The 17,639-nt window shown below is 44.9% G+C and overlaps 1 protein-coding gene and 1 long non-coding RNA gene across 13 annotated transcripts in view; one reads left to right on the top strand and one right to left on the bottom strand.

Moving 5' to 3' along the window:
* PLCB4 (phospholipase C beta 4) overlaps nucleotides 1-17,639 on the top strand; it is a 420,401-nt gene that overhangs the window by 269,039 nt on the left and 133,723 nt on the right. The gene's annotated exons all lie outside the window — the stretch shown is intronic.
* On the bottom strand, nucleotides 13,118-13,877 carry LOC123926765. Its single transcript, XR_006815307.1, has 3 exons — nucleotides 13,753-13,877; nucleotides 13,349-13,403; nucleotides 13,118-13,240 (listed from the first exon to the last, which is right to left on the bottom strand). It is a non-coding gene; the product is annotated as an uncharacterized LOC123926765 (long non-coding RNA).

The raw sequence follows: 17,639 nt of genomic DNA, 5'->3' as shown, positions 1-17,639 counted from the left end.
AATGCAGGGAAGTGTTGGAGTCGAAATGGTTAGAAAACTGGAGGAAAGACCAGAAGATTATTCTTCTCCTGGGAGGTATTGCTGACGGTCAGTTGATGGCACATGGAATAGAAGCTCATGCTTCTGTTTTTTAAAGCCTAAAATTGCCAATCACAAAGCCAAAAAAATATAAATTCAAATTTGGAGTGGGGAAGTGGAGAAAAAGTAGGGAAATGAGCTCAACCAAGTTTAATTTTGGAATTTTCAACCTAGGAACCTATTGCTACATGTGCTTTGTGGATATTAGTTCAGGAATTGCTTATCTTGCCACAAGTCTCACTTTCTTCAAACTCCAGTCCCCACTAGAATTAGATATTTAAAGCCAAACAAAAATGTGTTGAGATCACTTCATTATCCAACAAATTTAAGTCCAGACGTCTCATTTTGAAACTTAGCCCATGGCCTAGGTGCCCCACCACCCTCACCCCTGTCCTTTCCCCCAAAGTCAAGTTGTGATGAGGAAGGTGGTGGGTCATCTTCCTTGTGGTGTGAGAGGGCTGGAAGGGGCGTCCAGTGCGCGGGGCTGATCTGGGATGCCTAAGAGAGCAGCCCCCCTTCTGGCTGAGTCTTAATGGAAGGGCCAGCCAGTTGATCAAACCACAGCTGAGAGGCGGGTGGAGCCCACAGCTTGCTCAAGGCCATGGGTATGGGGGAGGGGAGTGGCTTGTCCAGCTAGGGCCAAGGCAAGGGTGCTGGAGAGCAGGAGCCGAAGCTACCGAAGGACAGTGTCCACACCATGGAGAGAAGTAAGGGGAGAGGCTAGGTATGAGAATGAGTCAGGGGATTTTCTGACTCAGTGGGTGGAGAAGGTGAAGGAGAATAAGGACTGTAAGGTGAGGTGGGGGTTTCTAGCCCCGGAAGCTCTGGTGGTCCCCAAGGGAGTCAGAGAGAAGGGTCAGATTTATGGGTGCACTTAGGCTGTTCCTCTTCCTGAAATGAACAGCATTTATCATCATATCTTCCACAGTACCTAAGAAACATTTTGCTTATAATAGAAATCGCCTAAGTTTTAGTTAAAAATAAAGTGAGCAGAAAGGGAATTGAAAAGCATAAGTAGAGGATGAACAAATGGAAGCACACTCAAGGATGAGAGTCAAGGTTGTAGAACTAGGACGAGGAGCTTAGATTTCTTTCTGGTCATTGTGGGAAGCCATTTCAGTGAGACTGATGTGCTCTGATAGGCATTTTGGAGACACTTTGGTGGCTGTGTTGAAAATGGCTTGTGGTCGGGGGGAGGAGGCACGAGCAAAGTAGGTAGGAGATTGGAATGTATGGTTGGAGAACACCAGGAATTTAATAGAAGAAAGGCAAGTTAGAGTCTTACTCCTTTCTCCTGCTGGCTGTATCTCCACAGACAATTTTCTTTCTTTCTTTTCTTTTCTCTCTCTTTTTTTTTTAAAGATTTTATTTATTTATTTGACAGAGAGAGACAGAGTGAGCGAGGAACCACAAGAAGGGGAGTAGGAGAGGGAGAAGCAGGCTTCCTGCTGAGCAGGGAACCCAATGCAGAGCTCGATCCCAGGACCCTCAGATCATGACCTGGGCTGAAGGCAGTCGTTTAACCAACTGAGCCACCCAGGCACTGCTCCATAGACAATTTTCTTACCATCTCTGTGCTACAGTAAAGATAATAAGGTGGTTGAGCCTAAGGATTTTGCAGTTCTGTATCAGCCTGCCTTCAGGTACATTTCTTGTCATCTCAGCCATGTGACTTCTTCCTTACAAGATAAGAAAGTTGTGGCCAGGTGCCTGGGCACTTAGTCAGTTGGCCTGAACATGGAAACAACCCAAACCTGTACCACCTAACATCAGCCAAGTTTTTGCAAAAACACCCAGGCCTGTTCCTTCCTCTAGATCCGATTTAATTTTTTTTTAAATATATTTATTCTTTTTAAGTTGGTTCCATGCGCAGCATGGAGCTTGAACTTATGACCCTGAGAACCAGAGTTGCATGCTGTACTAACTGAGCCAGCCAGGTGCCCCTAGACCAGATTTTAAAACAACAGTTCTGATACTATTACCTATGCTTTCAAATTCCCAAAGCTTAGAGCTCATGGGCATCTAACCCTGAAGCATTAAGGAAAAGTCTGTATTTGGAAAATTCCAGAGAATGGATATCAAGGCAGAAGACTCTGGTTTGAGGCTTGACCCAGGTATTTGCAAGTTATGACCTTGAGCAAGTCCTTTTACCTGTCTGAGTCAGCATCTGTCCTGCGTGTCAGTTTATCCTAGTAGGAGTCTGAGTCACCCGCTTGTGTGGATGGGATGTGTCTTCAGAACAAAGGCTCTCTCGTGGTTGAGACCAGGTCTGTTTTGTTGTGTCCCAGTGCTTATCCAGAGTAAAAGGTTCAGCCAATAACTCAAAAGATACCAGTGCAAACTCTTGGCATAAATAATCAGACTTCTAATGTTTCTGCCATAAATGGCTTGAACCTCTCCCCCCTTTCATTTTTTTTTTTTTTTTAACCTTAACTAAGAGTGAGGGATTGTATAACAGAAGCCCAGGATAATCCCAGATTTTCACTCATAGATCCTTGGTGCACATTTGCTCCTTTATTTGTGGGTAAGGTTGGAAGAGCAATTTCAAATCAGAGTTTGTGGACCTGCCCTCTGTCACTATTTACCTCTGAGTGTGTGAGCTGTGGGAAGGAACCACTCACTGCCCTTGGTAAAAAGAAAGTGTGCCTCGATTAAACCAATGAAAACATGTATGTTAAATGAGAGGTTTTCCAGACTGCTAAGTACAAACCTATGCAAGGACTTGGAGGTGAAGAAGTCTTAAAGTATTGGAACTATAAGAGACAGTTGCCCTAAGGAGAAATAACCAGAGGTCAGGCTTGACCAACCAGCAGGTAAAGTTCCAGCAAAGCAAGGAGAACAAGTGTGAACCTGATTTGAAGTCCCACTAGGAGACAGCACATCAAATCTGGAAGGAGCTTTGAGGCCTGAAAGTGAAGAAAGGCACGAGTTAGTAACGTGAAAAGACAAGGGTATAAAAGGATCAGTGATTGGTCAATAATTGTATCAGTTTTTGTTGTGTTGTTACACACAACACAGCACACCAAAGCTTAATGACATAGCAGAGCCAAGCTTTCCTCTGTCCTCTTAGGTTCAGTGGCTGGGGCTAGCAAATTAAGATGACATAAGCCAGATGAACAGGAAGAAAGGCATAAAATTGTGTTGATGTTACTATTTTTACAGGCAAAGGAGCTTCACCGGAAAGTGAAAACCCAAAGAAATGGGTAGACTCAGAAGCTTGTATACCATTTTAACAAAAGATGATAAATTGTGGAGTAGTGACCAGATAAAGGGAAAGAGGATTTGGGCTCCTAGGGGCAATACATTGTGGGAAGATAGATATATATTGGGAAACAAATGAGAGATAGAGGTTATTTTAGTAAGGTTTGTTTGTGCAGACTCATCTTGGTGCCAGCTTTCTGTCTTCATGCCCATAAAACTCTCTGGAGAGGGGATTCATGGCCACCTTCATTTCTCAAAAGTTTCTGCTTTGAAGCAGATGAGGGAAGCTTTGAGAAGGCCTTTTTCTGCATCTGTTGATTCTCAGTTATTTTCGGTTCACCATAATCCATATGCCCAAGTGGCATATTTGGGAGTGATATATTCCAATCCCAAAGTTTAAGATAGCAACCACTTAAATAGCCTAAGATTCTGTGGGTCAGCCATCGGAGTGGAGCTCAGCTGGGCTCACTCAAGTGTCTGCTGAGCTGACTTGGGGCTGGCTGATTTCAGGTGGCCTTAGCAAGACCTTCTCCTTTCCAGTCCACCTGATCTGTCATCCTTCTGCCAGCAGGCGAGGCTTGTTGTCTCTTGGAGTCAGCCGTGTTTCTGCTGCATTCTCTAGATCAAAGCAAGTCATGAGCCCATCTCAGACTCAAGGAGTAGAGACACCTCCTGATGGGAGAAGCTATAAGTCACATTGCAAAGGGTGTGGATGCAGGGAGGCATGAAGGATTGGGCTGTCTTTACAATCAACCACAGTTCTCTTAGGTACTCTTTATGTAGTAAAGGCTTAGAACAGCAGTCAACATACTTTTCCTATAAGGGACGAGACAATTTACCAGGTTTTATAAGCCACACGGTCTCTGTTACAAATACTCGACTTTGTGGCACAAAAAGTCACAGAACATAGATAATCCATCATTGAATGAATGAGCTATGTTCTAATAAAATTTTATTTTCAAAAACGGGGGCACACTGGATTTGACCCACAGGCTTGTAGCTTGCAGACACCTTGCTCAGAACACAAATAATGTTACACAGAAATGAATAATACTTTAGTTTGGGTGGTAAGGATACTTTCAGTTCCAAGTAGTTACTTGGAGCCCATTGGTTGCCCTTACAAATGTCTTATTTTATTTTTAGGTTAACCATTCTCCACTTCTTTTCCCTTGTCTCTAGAATTGTATCAGCTTTGCTGTGCAGTGAACCACTTGGGTCTTTCTTTTCTATGAGATGCCCCAGTTTGCTTTGGTTTTGCTTATTAATTACTCTTTTCATTTTTATGTGTTTTTCCCCCCCTCTCCATGAAGATTCCTTGGGTTTGCTATTCTTCATTTCTTCACAAGGTAGAATATAACTTTATCCCCTGTTGGAATAGAAGGACCTCACCCATGAAATAGCATCTGAGTCAGTCTCCTGGAAAACTCTATGGCTTGAGATGTATTCTGTTCAGGGTTGTAGGAAGGTCTGCTTATTCTGGAAGACGTGAGATGCATCCACGAGGAAATCAGAGAAGGAAATCTGGGGTGGCATAGATTTACAAGGAGCATGGAAAAGGAACAAAACAATATATGAAGAAAGTGTATAGATAATGAACCCATAAAATTAAAATAGAGGGGCTGAGAAGTCGCTTAACTGCTAGTTCTTTGTTGCTTCTATTCAAGCTGGAGTATATAGGAAAATGCTCAGTATTAATCCCTTCCAGCCATGTCTGTGGCCATGGGTGAGCAGGTGCACAGTGGCCAGAGAATCCTTCTCATCCGCGGAGCGGGGGGGGGGGGGGATGAGTGCAGCCTTGCAGGTCTCCATGCTGACGGTGAGGAGGCCTGAAGGACATCTGGGTTGCATGCCGTTGGCACATTCTCTTTGGGAGTGCCCTCTGTTAATGCTTGTGGTCTAGCCATTGAATTAATAGAGTTTGTTCAAGGGTGAACAAATGAACCATCCAGTGAAATATACCGCATGTGTTAAAATGAATCCTCTTCAGGTCCGTTCTTGAGTAATACAATTCTGTTGCTTTAAACTCCTCCATGGGAATGAGTTCCCTGTTCCTAAAAATTTAGGGGGAAATGTTTGCACTGTTCTTACTGATTTCGCTTGTGTTTAGGGAGGGTGCTTTTTAGTCCTTCCACTAGAAATAGGTGCCATGGCCACCGTGAGCCTCCACGAGGTGCTCTGTAAGGGGTGTTGCTGTTTAAATGCTGAGCAAACACTGTTTCACTTAAACCTCAGAAGACGCTTGCTGTTGGGGCACCTGGGTGGCTCAGCCCTTGGTTCAGGTCATGATCCTGGGGTCCTGGGTTTGAGCCCTGTATCGCACTCCCTGCTCAGTGGGAAGCCTGCTTCTCTCTCTCTCACTCCCCCGCTTGTGTTCCATCTCTAGCTCGCTCTTGCTCTCGCTCTCTCTCTGTGTCAAATAAATGAATAAAATCTTAAAAAAACAAACAAACAAACAAAAAAAAAACAGCAGCCCCAGCCTGTTGTTGGGTAGATCTCTAACCTTTTATAAACTGTAGAACCAAGGCTTATGGTGGTTAAATACCTCATCTGAGGTCACAGAGCTGCTCACAACTGAGCAGAAAGATTCCATGTGCTAGCCTGCTGTGGTTCTCAAAGTGTAGTCCTTGACCAGCTGAATTAGCAGCACCTGGAGTCCTTGTTAGAAATACAGACTCTCGGGCAACTGGGTGGCTCAGTGGGTTAAAGCCTCTGCATTCTGCCCGGTTCATGATCCCAGGGTCCAGGGATCAAGCCCCACAGCATCGGTCTCTCTACTTAACATGGAGCCTGCTTCCTCCTCTCTCTCTCTCTCTCTGCCTGCCTCTCTGCCTACTTGTGATCTCTGTCTGTCAAATAAATAAAATCTTTAAAAAAAACAAAATGCAAATTCTCAGGCCCCACCCCAGACCTACCGAATGAGAAACTCTGGGCAGGGAGCTCCAACAATCCTTATTTTAAAAGCCGCCTGGGTGATTCTGATGATGCAGTTCAAGTTTGAGAACCACAAGGCATAGAGCAAGTCAGGGAGTTTGGGATTTCCATAGAAGGAAAAAAAAAAAAATTAAATGCATTTAAAGTTCTTCACAGCTGATCTCCCCCAAACAGGCAATGCAGATAAAGAGGGGGGACCGCTCAGTAAAAGAAACTTTTCTTTTTCCAGAGGACGCGAATGTATTAGATTTATTTCACTCTTCAGCATGTTTTGCACCTGACATCAGTCATCTTCTTTCAAACCCTCAGATAGCATTAAGGATTAAATGAGATTATTTTCCACATTACACAGAAGAAAGAGAAGCCTAAATCAATTCAAGAATTGCCTACTATTCGACATGTAGTGATTGCTGGAGGCTGCCTCCAGATCTGAAGTACTGACCAAGAGAACCCACGTGAATCACAGCTACCTGCGTCGTGACTTGGGACCTTGAAATGGCTGCCGTTTGCAAATGATGAGGTTCAAAATACAGCACCTCGGTATGTTGGATGTTTTAAGCAGAAGGAGCTTGAAGGTCATTCAGAAGCATCCCTCCTCCTCCCCAACTCCCAAAGCAGATCATAACAACCCCCCATTGTGAGAGGTGTCCTCCCTCTACCTACAAGAAAGAAGCATCCATATCTTCCATGACAAAGGTGCTCTGAGAAGAATCTGAACAAACGGGCTTTTCTAAGACACTCCCCACCCCCAGATGACTACACTTAACCTCCTACTCCTTGACCTGTGCTATTTCTAATTGTCCACACCATTCATCACACCTAACACAAAAATACTCAGGTTTAGCCATGTTTTTCTTGTCTTCACTTTCTTATGCAGACTCTCATGTCACATGTTTAAAAACAAAATTCATCCAAGTAAATGGGAAGATCAAGTTGGCTTGGTTAAACAATTCACGAACTGAGTAACATCCCACCAATCCATCCAACAAGTAGAAAGGAGCTCTGTTGCGCTGCGGGAAAGGAAAGGTTTTTAAAAGCAGAGAGGGAACGGAAAAGGAGGGGGGATTATTAGCAAAGAACACATTGTTTTAGGCAAAGTTGTCTTCCTAAGGGGAACGGAGGGAGTCTATCCGTGGGCTGCCTCCTAGTGCTGACCCTGAAACACATGGTTAGCTGGTTACAGCTCACATTACTTTCAGGGTTGAAACTGCAGTTAGTTTAGGTTTTAAGTCTTGGTTTGCTGACAAGGACCTTCACATAAGTGACCTCATTTGGGGCCTGTGGTTCTTTTTGTTATACATAAAACTTATAGTAAATAAATTTGCATGCTTTTCTATTGCTGATCTGTCTTTGTCAGTTTAATTTTCAGACCTAGTCAGGGACCTTGAAAGGATTAAGGAAAACTTTTTTTTTTTTTAAGATTTTGCTTATTTATTAGAGAGCATGAGCGGGGGCGGGGGGCAGGGGACAGAAGGAGAAGCAGACTCTCCACTGAGTGGGGACCCCGGTATGGGGCTTGATCCCAGCATCCTGGGATCATGATCTGAGCTGAATGCAGATGCTTAACAGACTGAACCGCCCAGGTGCCCCAAAAATGTTTCCTTCCCCTCCAGTTTTTTGAAGATATATATGATATTTTTAAAATATTTATGTATACATACATCACATAGTAATGGAGGTTACTTAAGTTTCTTAGTGACCTATTTGCTTTATTTCAGACCATAATTATGTTACTATATCCAGGAGTTCTTGATTTGATTCTTTTAAGGAAATGAGGATGGAAAGAATTTATTTTTCATCTATTTGTCTCACACAGCAAATAAGTGTCCCTCAGAACACTAATACCTTTACCTTATAATCAGTGAAGATCAGCCTTTAAGGACAGAAAAGTATTAACCTGGACTTTTGTAGTCTAATTTTTTTTTTTTTTTTTTTTTGTGGGTGGAGGGAAACTAGGTAAAATGCACTATATGGAAGGAACATAATATTTTCTTTCAATCAATGAAAATAGACATAAAATATCCTCAGTGGGGAAGCCTCTCTTTTAATACTTAATATTGATAGATTAATAAACATGTTTTTAAAGTCCTTACTCTTCAAGTCATAAATAGTAGCAATTGCTCTGAAATGGTACCTTGTTGGAAACATGTAATGCGTGTGTTGGCTGAGCCAGTAGGGTTTCCCAGGTCTGGAGTCTGCCTTGCTCTTTCTGCTAAGGAGTTCCCCTGGAAACAGTTTTGTTGGCATCCCTGTTGCTCTCCTGCTGTGGATTCTCTCCTCCCAGGAACCTAAAAGGACAAATGATCCTCTTAATGGTGAAATGCAAAAAGGAGCCTAGCGTTTGGATCCTCACCAAAGTCCAGTTGCCAGGATATTGTTTGCAATGAAGAAAGAGTTTGTACTAGGTGGTATTTAGGGTAAAAATCTTGGCCAGAGAGCTCTTTATTGAAGAGTTTGAAATACACACAGTTGGTTAAGGGCACGGGTTTGGAGTTAAACAGAAATAGCTTTACCTTCAGGGGCTTTCTAGCTCATTTCAAACAATTTCCAAATTCCTTCCTGTGGCCTACAGTCCCTCTACATGACCCCGTCACTCTACTGTCCCACTGACGTTCTCTGAAAATACCAGACACACTTCAACCTCAGGGCCTTTGCACTTGCAGTCCTCTCTCTGGACTGCCCTTCCTTCTATTTCATCAGCATACCTACCACCCCCATACACACACACACACACACACACACACACACACACACACACACACATTACCTTTGCCCTTTTAGATTTTTTTTTTACCTTCACGTTTATCAATTCCTGACATATTATTTTTTGTTCATTGTGCAAATTCCCCCTAGAATATAGGCCATGAGGGCAGGTCCTTTGTTTTTATTTACTGCTCTATTCCCAGTGGGGAAATTATTCATCACGCAACAGATACTAATAAGCATCCACCATGATCCAACGAATCCTTAGTTACTTATCTTGGACCCCAATTTTGGGGGTATTTAAATGGCCCCTAATTTTCCAGGAATCTTAAGGGTACCAAGGAACAGGAACTGGAGGTTCTTTTCGGGGAATCTGGAGAAAGGTTAGCAAGAGATCCCATCTCTGGCAGCCATTGAGGTAGGCCACTAACCTCTCCTTCCAGTGGATCCTGCCATGAGCAGTATGGTCAGCAGGCAGCCTCTAGCTGCCGCAGCTTCTGTACTCTTACAATGCTCATGCTGAGGTTCACAGCCAGTGAGCAACATGGCAGAGATTCTAGAGCTGGCCCTTGTCTGCCCCAGATGAAGCCAGTGGCTACTCCTTGCTCTGGGAGTTCCACCCACCTGCTGGAGATGTTGTCAGAGCCATGCTGCTGTCGGGGACCCTTCCTCTTTCCTCTCCTCTCTCACAGGTCTTAGTCCTGCCTCATGGTTTGAGGGCTCTCTCTGCCTGCTTCCCTGCTTCATCTCCCCTTCCCCTGATGCCGCAGCCCCTCTTTGGTGCGAACAGCCTCATGCTAAGCCTTCAGATCTGCAGTTTTCTACAGCTCTGTGCTCTCTGCAGAATTCTCAAGGTGATAGCAGAGGCCTTTGTGCGCATGGTCCAGTAATTTCTGTACTTCTCTTAGACAATAAAAAGTGATAGAGCCAAGATTGGCCCCAAGATCCAGTGGGACTGTATCTTTGAGGCCCAAATAGAAGCTAGTTCAGAAGACAAAGTGGAAAGGAGTGACATCTCATGCAGGGAGTTTAAAGACAGGCATTTTAAGAAGCTGAATTATTTAAGTAGGAAATGCGTACATTCAGAGGGCAATTTCATGGATGTCATTTGAGATTTCTTTCAATGACCCTGTTCAGTGTGGACTGTCATCTCCAGGTAGCAGTAGCTCAAAACATTCTTCCCTTGACCTGCTTCTTCAGATATGTCTTCTCTGTCACTCTATTTCTTTCTTTCCTTTTTCTTAAGAGAGCCCTAGTGAGTGTGAGCTGGACAAAGGGGAGGTACAGAGGGAGAAGGAGAGAGAGAGAATCTTAAGAAGTCTCCATGCCCAGCACAGAGCCCTACACCTGACCCTGAGATCATAACCTAAGGGGAAACCAGGAGTCAGACACTTAACCAACTGAGCCACCCAGGCACCCCCTGTGTCATATTTTTAATCATTTGCTCAGTGCAGTTTATTATTCTGGAACAAATTGTGGTTTAATGAGAAGTGCTTTACTGAAAAGGATTTTCCGGCTTGTGGGCATGCTTCAGGCCCTTCAGCAAAGCACATCTCCTGTTGTTCTTAGAGTAACTGGGTGTGGTGAGGGCATTAAAAAAAAAAAGCCATTCCTGACACTCACTCGTTAAAGAATGATTGGGCATACTTTGTTCAGGAGATGACTACAATGGGGGGTATGCGGTACTTGGGGAGAGGTTGAGCCCAACTCTGAACACAAGGAGGAAAGGGGGCCGTATAGCCAAAGAGCAGCAGGTGGAGGTCACCTGCAGATGGTGGAGGCTGAGACGCCGGATCAGATAGCAAAGGTGCCCAGATATTGAGGGTCGGAGGGTCTGGCTAAAGCAACTTAGCAGGATTCCTGCTAACAATCAATCACAGCCAAGACAGACAGTGGAGGTCTAGTCGGGAAGAAGATTCAGAGTAGCCTAGGGTTTGCTCAAGGGAGAGAACCTTTGAGGGTACGGGAAGGGAAATGGGAGGAAGGGCACATTTTTATTTTAATATTTGTTGTAAACAGGGGTGCCTGGGTGGCTCAGTGGGTTAAGCCTCTGCCTTCAGCTCAGGTCATGGTCTCAGGGTCCTGGGATCGAGCCCCACATCGGGCTCCCTGCTCAGCGGGGAGTCTGCTTTCCCCTACTCTCTCTGTCTGCCTCTCTGCCTACTTGTGATCTCTCTCTCTCTGTCAAATAAATAAATAAAATCTTAAAAAAAAAAGTTTGTTGTAAACATCTATTATAAAACCAGTTATTTTCCTCCCCAGTCCTGTGTAAGATGGTCTTCTTTAATTTTTCCTTATTTTAGTTGCTAAGGCTACTAAGTTGTTAAGTTTTGATGAACATGACAGTTTCCCTGTCCAAGTGAGTTACTTTGAGTGACCACCCACTCCTCTTGAAAGAATGTTTCCTAGACTTTGCTCTTCCTTCTGTAAGCAGAGAAGGTGTTCGCTGAATATCCTGGGAATAATTGCTTCAGGTGTCCCATGGCAAGAATCAGGGAGCCTGTCCCATTGTCTTAAGACAACACAACATAACATGACACAACACAACACAACACAACAGCTCTCGTAGAGCCTGACCATCCACATTTGGCCTCAGAATCTCCACATCAGAGGTGCTTCAGGGTGGAAGAGGGACGGAGACTGACCTAGAGTCCAGCATCGCTAAACGGCAGACCTTAAAAATTGAACCCCATGGATTTAACGTCTTTATCTGGAAGTAAAAGGGAAAGTGGGACTTCACGACTACTCATGTCTGTATTATAAACAGAAACAGTTTGACTCTTAGGTATCTCACCCATGCGTGCCCTCACTCTCTGCCTCCCAAATTCAAACCCTACTTGAGCTGACCACAGATTCTCACAGCGAACGATATGTCAGAGATCTTGCTGATAATAAGAATCATCGGGCCACATTTCAGGGTTTTTAAAAAATCTAGAACATGAAGGAGCAGGAAAGGTGTTGTGTTTTCCCCTTGCTGCTTTTTAGTATCCTTCATTGGCTGTTCCAAGCCCAGGTTGCTTGGAAAGTTGATGATAGTCTTTATTTCTGAGGAAAGAATAAGATGAAATGAGTGGATGAAACTTTTCCAGTTGATACCAGAAGGGTTCACTTTATCTCTATCATTGCTGAAATGAGCAGGTTATGTGCTCACAGCTGGTTATGGAGGGGGAGAACGTTTCATTTTTGTTTCTCTGGAATTCAGAAGTTACCATAGACAGTCGGTCTCTAGCACCTTGCGAAGTTTGCCAGATGATTCCCTGGGTTGCCCTCTCACCATCTGAGAGTATGATCCACCATGTCAGGGAGGTGCAGGGGTGGAAGGGGGGACGCCCAAGCCCCACATTATCTCCTTGGGTCACTGTTCCCCAGCATGGCCGGTGAAGAAGGCAGAAACTAAAACTGTGTTCTGAGGACAAAACCTCTGTGCCTGATAGAGCCCGAGGCTAGCTCAGGCAGAAAACAAACACAACCTGACTTCCGTGGGCAAAAAATGGAATTTCACTGAGTCTAGTGCAATAGAAATTTACAAAGCTGGGTTTCCACCATGCTTAGACTCCCAGATGTGCCTCCTGGGTCGGTGGAGATAAGCACGCTGTGATAGCATTGCTCGGAAGGATCCACATGACAGAAATGCTCTTCCTACCACAATATGGATAGAGCTCACAGCTTATTATCTGGGTCCTCTCGGACAGCTTGCTAACCTCAGTTAGGATCAGTTTACTCATCCATAAGGGAGGGATGGTGATGTTTACCTTTCTTCTTGGATGATGAATTGTAATTGATACTGGCACAATATTATTATTATTATTGTGTTATTAATAATCAGTGATAATTTACTAGGGTTCAGATTATGCATCAAGCACTTGAATGCCCAGAGGTAACCTGTGAGATGGGAATTATTTTTGGTTATCCCTGCTTTTAGCAATGGAGAAATGGAGCCAGCCATAGTTGGATCTGGTCTATCTGACCCCAAAACCAATGCAAAACACCAGTAATTTCTGGGATGCTTTTTAAAAAAAAGATTTTATTTATATATTTGATATGGCATGAGCAGGGGGGTAGGTGGCAGAGGGAGAGAGAGAAAACAGACTTGCTGCTGAGCAGGGAGCCTGACATGGGGCTCAATCCCAGGACCCTGAGATCTTGACCTGAGCTGAAGGCAGACACTTAACAGACTGAGCCACACAGGTGCCCCTCTGATGTTCTTGAAGTGGTTTCTGTGCTTATTTATACACGTTTCTTCCATATCCCAAAGTAAGCTGTCATGCAGAAATAGGTACCACCAGAAAAAAATGAATGGAACCGGTATTTAGGCTGAAGAGGGTGCCTGAAAAAGAACCATGCGAAAGACATCAAATTAGCAGGAAAATAAGCAGGGGAGCAGCCAGAACGTTCTAGGAAGTTGGAATAAGTGAGCTGCGGAGTGACTACTTACGATTCTGGTGGTCAAAGCGACGCAGGAAAGGCAGTTGCAGGACTCGCCATGTCCACTAGATTGCAAGGGAAGCAACAGATCAGGACAAACCGTTTTCCTTGGTACTAGGATCCCAGAACACACTCTGACATGATGCAGGGCAGTGGAAAAGCCCCTTCTCTCCCACCCTGGTAATACATACCATCTGTGCAGGTGGCGGGCAGTGAGGGATGGTCTGGGGGGGGGGCGGGGGTACGTCAAAGGGAGGGTTCAGAAATGCGGTAATTAAACCTCAAGAGCTCCCAGCGTCCTTCTAACCCCAGCGATGGCTGCAGGCATTCAGCGACAGGGAGAACAGTGGGGCCTCCAGATGGGACTGCTGAGCAGTTCCCTGGGCCCATCCTGACAGGGCCGCTCTCACTTACCAGCCTGGGCGCAGGTGTGATTCAGGGGTGTGCTTCGGTGGAGTGGCGGTCCCAGCTCTGCCCCACCAGCTGTACCATACTGGTCAAGATGCTTCCTTCCTGCGCCTCGAGGGTCTTCTCTGTCAAACAGGAATAAGCATAGTACCTCTCTTGTAGGAGTGCGGGGAGGTGAGCCGATGAATGTGTACGGAGGGCGGGGGGCATCCACCGGTGCTCAGTAATACTGCGCATCTCCGCTAGGGGTCGCTGGCACCGAGGGACAGATGCGGAACTTTGGGCAGTTGGTGCCACAGACGCATTTTGGGTTGCTTTTCGCGACACCAAGACTATATATCCTTCTTGGTTTCTGTCTGAACCTTAGAGAGAGGAGCAAAGATCTATATGAAATTTGAACAACGTAATCCAGGAGGGACATTCTGCCCGAAGAATCAAAGGCCATGGAAAGGAAGACTAAAGCTGCAAATGCTCTTGTGTTATGGGACAGATCTCTTCACAAGGTGGTAGCGTGTCACGAGGGTTCGAGGTGGGGCAGCCATGACCGGGGTCCTCCTGCTGCTCTATGGCATGTGAGCTGAGAAGCCTAGAGTCCCATCATTCTCATGAGGTCTATAAATTAGAAGGGAGATTAACACATGGAATGAACATTCTGGATTCTTCCAAGGGGAAAGCAGACCCACGAGGGGAAAGCAGACCCACGAGGGTAAAAACAACTTAAGGACCCATCTGCTACAGCGGTCTATAAATCATTCTGATGATAGAATGTCATCACCAAGGGCTTTAGTTCTAACTTGGAAAAGTAAAATATAAAATAAAAAAAGATTGTGATTCTATCTGAAAGAGGAAGTGTTTGTGCAGAATGAGAAAGGATCTGCCGCTGCTAACTACAGAGCTTAGCCAATTCCTCTGGAATAAAGAACTGAAACAAATAGGCCACGTGGCATCACTCGGGCTCTGGGATTCCAGGATCTGATAGAAAGCAGGAGCTTTTGGTTAACTATCCCAGATTCCACTTGTGTCTCCCACCTAAGGCCCCTCCCAAGCTCATCTGTTTTTGTGGTAGGGGTTTATACATTATCGATGTTTGATAAGACCCCCCGCCCCACCATGGCCTGGCCCTAACTCAGATGTCCCTTGTCTCTCTCCATTCTTAATGAAGTCATTTTTTTTCTTCCTGTCAGTTCTTAACAAACCGGAAAACAAGGACAGTGAGCCCCATGTGTCCCTAAAGTTGGAGCCTACAAAAGCAGTATTCATTTACTGATCATCCAGTCATCCATCGGTGACAAGCAGAGGGGGATCTGTTTGGTCACTGCTGACAAAGTAGAACAAGCACGGGCTCTGGAATCCAAGAAACCAATTTGCATCCTGGGTCTGATACCTATCACCTATGGCTTTAAATAACTTAGTCTTTTCTGAAAAAATTTCCCCTTATCTCTACAACTGTGTTCTCCAATATGGTAACCACTGACCACCTGTGGCTCTTTATTTATTTATTTATTTTTACTTAAAAAAAAATATATATATATATATATATATTATTTATTTATTTCCTGTGGCTCTTTAAATGAAAATGAATTACGATTAAAAATTCACTTCTGTTGCACTAGCTACGTTTCAAGTGTTTCATGGCTCCATGTGGTTCTCATGGCTACCGTGTTGGACTGTGCCCATCACCAGCATTTGCATATGGAAAATCAATCGGGCAGGGTTGATCTAGTCTAAAACCTTCCTGAGTTGGCAGATTTAAATGAGCTCATATTTGTGAAATGTCTTGCACCCTAGTCCAAGTTAAATAGTACTCTGTTTTCTAATAGCTACTACAATTCATTCAGTGCTTGCCTTGTCCCAGGCACTTGGGGCTTTCTCAATTTTGAGAGCTCTGTGAGATTGGCATCCATGTTCTCAACTTACAGATGGGAAAAGTGAAGCTTGGTGAGGTCGGGCAGCACCACCACCAAGATTCTCCAGCAGATGCCTGGTGGGGAGGCTGGCTTTGGAGCCAAGAACCACCTCCTTTTTTTCTTTTTTTTCCTTTTGAAGATTTTATTTATTTATTTGTCAGAGAGAGAGTACAAGCAGGGGGAGAGGCAGGCGAAGGGAGAAGCAGGCTTCCTGCTGAGCAGGGAGCCCAATGTGGGACTAGATCCCAGGATCTTAGAATCATGACCTGAGCCAAAGGCAAACACTTAACCGACTGAGCCACCCTCCAGCACCACTTCTCTATGAGGGTCCTCTTCTTCCTCCGAAAGTAGGGGACTTCTGCTGGAATGAGATCGTCCCCACCCATCTCACTTTTCTGTGTCTCCCAATCTACCCATCAATCACAAGCGGCTAATGTTTAAATAAAGTGGAGTTGATGCATTGATTACCCAATCCAAAATCCCTATCCCTAGCTGGTGGTAAGATTTGACCTTTCCCTGTTTGATGATATAGACCCCACAGTAGAAAGGTATAGCATTTCACCTGGGTAAAAATGATGGTGGGTGAGAGGCAGGAGAGCAAAGGTAAGAAAGAACACAAGCAAAATAAACTCAACCACCTGCTGTCTTGAAACCCCCTGGGAATACCTGCCTTCTCTAGAGTACTCCCCCTGCCCAGACTTCTGCCGTTCCTTATAAGAAATGGGCTTAAATTTTGTTTAATCAAAAGACTTTTAAACTTGAAACAAAGGAAAAATATTTTAATCTATGTTATTTTTTTAAAGATTTATTTATTTGAGAGAGAGAGCACAAGTGGGCAGAAGGACAGAGGAGGAGGGAGAAGCAGACTTGCTGCTGAGCAGAGAGTCTGACGTGGGACTTGATCCCAGGACCCTGAGATCATGACCTGAGCTGAAAGCAGATGCTTAACCAACAGAGTCACCCAAGTGCCCCTAACCTATGTCATTTTGAAAGCGACTTGAATCTTTGAAAGCTAGGTCGTAATATTGAATAATGCTGCAGTGGCATGTGTTAAGTGGGAAAAATAGGCTAAAAATAATATGGAGGCACACAGCTTTTAAATATACTCTATCCTTGATGAAACGAGGGAAGTGCTCGGGAAGCCCATCACGGCACAAGCCTCTCAAAGCAGGGATCCTTGAGGCAGAGAAAGTTTCTAGCTATAGCGATTCCAGAAAAAGTGATCCTTCTTGCCTCTCAAACAGCGTGCCCCACCCTGGTCCCCAACTTGTCCACAGTCTCACCAAAGGAGCTGCTGTACCTTTCATCCTGTCTCTCCCAGTGGCTTGAGGAAAGAGTGAGCCTGGCTGGAGGAGTTAACGAGTCCTTGAGCTCTAAAGTGTGACTGTGGCGAATTTTAACAGAATCCTGTGAGAACTGAAACTCTGAGCCTCCTGGAGGAAGTTCTGTTTTGGTTTGTTTCCTTACCAGAGAATCCCAGTTCCATTTGCTAACTGCAAAACAAACAGATTGGCAGAGGAGAGAGAAGCCGGCTTCCTTTCATGACCTCCACAGCCATGCTCCAAGTCTGGAGGCAAGTTCTCCCCGAGAAGGGGACTGAGGGTAGTACTGCCTCTGCCAGGTCATGGGGCCACGACCCAAGTTGTGGTCAGTGGGTATCCGTGTGAAATTTAACACTGCTGGTAGGGAAAAAAGACTAAGGACTGTATGCTCGCTCACCCCGAGGGCCAGGTTCTTCTGTGTGTTCCTGGGAGTGGAGACAAACAAAGAGATTGTGTTTCCATTCCTTTCAGACGATTGCCTCATGCTCCCTCGCTTTGTTTTCTGACTGTTATGGGTAGTTTGAACACGTTTAGTCCGCGAGACTTGTGGCCAGAGTGGACGACATTACTGTGGGCTTCTTTACTGGGAACCTTGTCTGTAGCATTGGTCAGAGCTTCTTGGAGCCTCTCACAGAGAATTCTTTTCTGGCAACTGCCTCTCCTG

The sequence above is a fragment of the Meles meles genome, chromosome 16, assembly GCF_922984935.1.
Source record: "Meles meles chromosome 16, mMelMel3.1 paternal haplotype, whole genome shotgun sequence".
Classification (NCBI taxonomy): domain Eukaryota; kingdom Metazoa; phylum Chordata; class Mammalia; order Carnivora; family Mustelidae; genus Meles; species Meles meles.
Note: the sequence above shows the minus strand (reverse complement) of the source record. Positions and strands in the feature narration are given on the sequence as shown.